Here is a 5,000-nt window from a genome sequence, read left to right as displayed (position 1 = left end):
CCTAGAGTATGCTGATAATGCTGTCCTTGTTTGTAGAACACCACAGGATTTGCAATGCGTGCTTACCAGAATGCATAAAATATCACTCGAGGTTGGATTGAAGATAAATAGAAGAAAGACAGAGATGGTGAGAACGGAATATGCAATGGAAGATGAAATATCATTGGAAGGAGAAAGGATTAATGAGGTAGAATCATTTAAATGTATAGGAATTATGATCTCTAATAAGGGTCATTAGAATGGGAGTTAAGTGAAAGATTGAAAAAAGCAAATCAGACAATAACTAGCAGGTAAAATTTACAAATCAGATCGCATGAAATTATGTATAAAAATCTTGCTATACATCAGTTTAGTGAGATCTGTGATACTGTATGATCATGAGTCGTGGTATCACAATGAAACAATCTCCAAAAGATTTAGTAGACTTGAGAACAACGCCTCGGAAGAGTATTGGGAGTTAGATGGCAGGACAGGATTAGAAATGATACTGTAAGAGAGATTACTCTAGTGCCATATGTGGATGAAATCGTGGTGAGGGGTAGATGGAGATGGTTAGGTCATGCTCTTCACACTCGCCAAGAGAGATTAGTTCGCCAAACTTTCAACTGGGCTCCACAAGGCACTAGAAGAGTGGGAAGACCCAGGCCTGCATGGCTGAGGACTATGAAGCGTGAAGTAGAAGATGATGAATGGAGAAGTATTGAATTAAAAGCTCAAGATAGAGACGACTGGCGAAATTTAACCGAGGTCCTTTGCGTCAATAGGTGTAGCAGGAGGTGATGATGATGAATTAAAACAGCGTTGTTGTATTGTTATTTTTTGTAAACTTCCTTCTAACATATACTAAAATCTGTTTATTGTTGTATCCCAATACAAGTATTTCTTAATGAATCCATTCATTCTCTTTTCTCCTTCGTGTAATAGTCTTTCTCAGTTTGCCCGTTGAGATACTACCGCTAGATAGATATTGGATCCTTTGACTGGCCAGACAGTACTACAGTGAATCCCTCTCTCTGGTTACGGCTCGTTCTGTCTTAACCTACACATACACCGAATAGTGCGGCCTATTCATTCCACATTCTCATCTGTCCTCTTACACCTGACATCACTGAGATTACTAAATAATTCTTCTTCGCTCAAAGGGTTAACTACCGCAATGTAATTATTCAGTGGCTACTTCCCACTAGGTAAGGGTAGAAGAGACTCTTTAGCTATGGTAAGCAGCTCTTCCAGGAGAAGGACACCGTAAAATCAAACCATTGTTCTCTAGTCTTAGGTAGTGCCATAGCCTCTGTACCATGGTCTTCCACTGTCTTGGATTAGAGTTCTCTTGCTTCAGGGTACACTCGGATATGCTGTTCTATCTTATTTCTCTTCCTCTTGTTTTTTTTATAGTTTATATATGAAAGATTTATTTTAATGTTACTGTTTTTACAATATTTCATTTTTGTTGTTCATTACTTCTCTTGTAGTTTATTAATTTCCTTGTTTCCTTTCCTCACTGTGTTATTTTTCAATGTCGGAGCCCTTGGGCTTATAGCATCTTGCCTTTCCTACTACTACTACTACTACTACTAATAATAATAATAATAAAAGGAAACTTGTATAGAGTAAATTATCTTTACTATTTTGATTATATACTACATTTTCCGTACGTTGTGTCATGCATACAAAGTCAATTAACGTTCGTTGTTTTATTAACGTTAATAGTGATACCTCCAGTGCTTGGTCATCGTACTCCTGGCAACCAAAAAGGGCTCGGAAAAACTGGTCTTGCACAAGCTTTCCTAGATTATGTTTTTGCTGTTTCAAGATGACCCCGGGAAAGCAGTTTACTCTTTATATTACTCCAGGAAGAACTTTAAAACTATTCTTAGTATTATTTGTACGTCATATTGTATATAACAGCAATATGCTGTAGACGTGTTCTTTTATAGTTTAATATATCTTCAGTTATACGAAAATCGTCTGAAATGAATTTTAATTAATATTTACATCCACCAACGAAGTTGGAAGGAGGTTATGTTTTCACCCCTATTAGTGTACTGTATATGTGTTTGTTTGTGACCAGCCTCCAGGCCACAATTTTAAACGTAATGAAACTTACAGTGATTAACTGTTATGTAAAAAGCTGAAAATAAATAAATTTTGGAAGTTCAAGGTCAGAGGTCAAGGTCACAGTCAAGCAAAATGTCCAATTCACGTAATCAGCCATAATGTTGGACATCGTTATCACAGAGACTTCAAACTTGTTTCACATTTCAGTGAATGAAAATCCATGCCAATTAATACAAGTTAGGGTTAAAGGTCAAGGTTAAGGTCACGGTCAAGCAAAATGTCCAATTCACGTAATCAGCCATAATTTTGGACATCGTTATCGCAGTCTTCAAACTTGGTTCATACTCCAGTGTATAAAAATCCATGCTAATTCATACATGTTAAGGTCAAAGGTCAAGGTCGAGAAATAAGCTGCAGTGGCGAAGGCCTGTGCTCTACTGAGTGCCCCTCTAGTCATAAAATGAGTTATTTCCGGTAAATTTCCCAGTCGATTTAGAAATGGATATTTAGTGATGATTTTTTTTTTTTTTTTTTTTTTTTTTTTTGATATCCAGTAATTTCATGGGATTAGATACATAACTGAAATATTTGATTTCAGATTGAATGTATTTGATTCAAATTTCTTTGGTAAAATCGAGGGTTGCTATTGGGGATGGGTTGATTATTGTACTAGGTAATTTATTATCATGTAATGTATACATACGGGGATATAAAGCACACTTATATACTGTACAGTACATATATATATATATATATATATATATATATATATATATATATATATATATATATATATATATATATATATAATGTGTGTGTATGTGTAGGTTATGTATGTATGGATGGATCTGTGTATATCACGGTTGAATATATTACTATACATGAAATGTAATTTTCATACAATGCATACATACGGGTGTAAAGCACACGCTAACACACACACACGTGTCTATATATATATATATATATATATATATATATATATATATATATATATATATATATGTCTATATATAGATATAAGTTTTTGCATATATATATATATATATATATGTATATATATATATATATATATATATATATATATATATATATATATATATATATATATATATACACACACATATATTATTATTATTATTATTATTATTATTATTATTATTATTGATTTTATTACTAGCTAAGCTACAACCCTAGTTGGAAAAGCAAGATGCGTTAAGCCCAAGAGCTCCAACAAGGAAAAATAGCTCAGTGAGGAAAGGAAATAAGAAAATAAATGAACGATATTTACAGTACAGTACAGTATATACAGTATATATATATAATTATCCGTAGAAGCTGTATTTGCCAGAGTTAAATTTACGCAAGAAATGTAATGCATACGAATAAATTACTTGTATTAGTTCGAATATTTCATCTGGTAAATAATATATGGTAATATATGCACCTTAATGACATTATTCTCGTTATTCATAAATTATCATTCTTGGTTTCGAAGGTAAGAAGTCACTGGCCTGATATAGGACACACTTCATTTAATTCTCTGCCTCATTTTTTATTTCCCCCCCCCCCCCCTTAATTGTGGAATCTCACCAGTCATTCTTTTGCTGGGGGTTTTCACCAACCTCCAGCCGATGATGGTGAGCGAAAGTGTTGAAGCGTCACAATACGATCTCGCGGTTCGAGGAGCAAATGGAAGTTAAACGAAACCGATCAGCTGATATCATCATGGCGCCAAGACATTTTCTAGTTGTTGCAGTAATATTAGCGATATATTATATAAATTGAAGAGTTCTTTATCTACCAAAGAATGAACAAAGTAGATTTTTATTATCTCTTGAGGCTTGTTGGACCCAAGATTGCCAAGCAAGAGCCCGTCCTATTTTGCAGCCGCCATCTTGTTTGTTTACATGTGACGTCATACTCGCGGTTTATGCGAGCTGCTTCCCGTCCAGTCGGGAAGCCAATTGCATTATCTCTAGAGACTTGTTGGACACAAGATTGCCAAGCAAGAGCCCGTCCTATTTTGCAGCCGCCATCTTGTTTGTTTACATGTGACGTCATACTCGCGGTTTATGCGAGCTGCTTCCCGTCCAGTCGGGAAGCCAATTGCATTATCTCTAGAGGCTTGTTGGACACAAGATTGCCAAGCAAGAGCCCGTCCTATTTTGCAGCCGCCATCTTGTTTGTTTACATGTGACGTCATACTCGCGGTTTATGCGAGCTGCTTCCCGTCCAGTCGGGAAGCCAATTGCATTATCTCTAGAGGCTTGTTGGACACAAGATTGCCAAGCAAGAGCCCGTCCTATTTTGCAGCCGCCATCTTGTTTGTTTACATGTGACGTCATACTCGCGGTTTATGCGAGCTGCTTCCCGTCCAGTCGGGAAGCCAATTGCATTATCTCTAGAGGCTTGTTGGACACAAGATTGCCAAGCAAGAGCGCGTCCTATTTTGCAGCCGCCATCTTGTTTGTTTACATGTGACGTCATGCTCGCGGTTTATGCGAGCTGCTTCCCGTCCAGTCGGGAAGCCAATTGCATTATCTCTAGGGCTTGTTGGACACAAGATTGCCAAGCAAGAGCACGTCCTATTTTCAGCCGCCATCTTGTTTGTTTACATGTGACGTCATGCTCGCGGTTTATGCGAGCTGCTTCCCGTTCAGTCGGGAAGCCAATTGCTGCCAATGTCTTGAGCAACAACCGCTCGTGCTTTCCATTTTGGGCAGCAACTGACGAAAAAAAAAAAACCTTTTGTGATTTCAGCTTAACAGGTATCTCCCAAGCCCTCTTCACTCCCTCCCCACCATCCATTCTCCCCTCGTGACCACACCATCTCAGTCGTGACACTCTTATCACCTCAGTAATCTTTATTACGCCTGCCATTCTTATTTTCTTTTTAAGTTCTGAAACTTTGTAGTAAAACACATTTACCTTAACAATGG

The 5,000-nt window shown here is 36.9% G+C and overlaps 1 protein-coding gene across 1 annotated transcript in view; it reads left to right on the top strand.

Annotated features, from left to right (window-relative positions):
* The window catches only part of LOC137641409 (phenoloxidase-activating factor 3-like), a 152,005-nt gene that overhangs the window by 98,593 nt on the left and 48,412 nt on the right, over positions 1-5,000 (top strand). The gene's annotated exons all lie outside the window — the stretch shown is intronic.

This window comes from Palaemon carinicauda, chromosome 5 (assembly GCF_036898095.1).
Source record: "Palaemon carinicauda isolate YSFRI2023 chromosome 5, ASM3689809v2, whole genome shotgun sequence".
In the NCBI taxonomy this organism is placed as follows: domain Eukaryota; kingdom Metazoa; phylum Arthropoda; class Malacostraca; order Decapoda; family Palaemonidae; genus Palaemon; species Palaemon carinicauda.
This window is presented reverse-complemented; position numbering and strand designations above follow the sequence as displayed.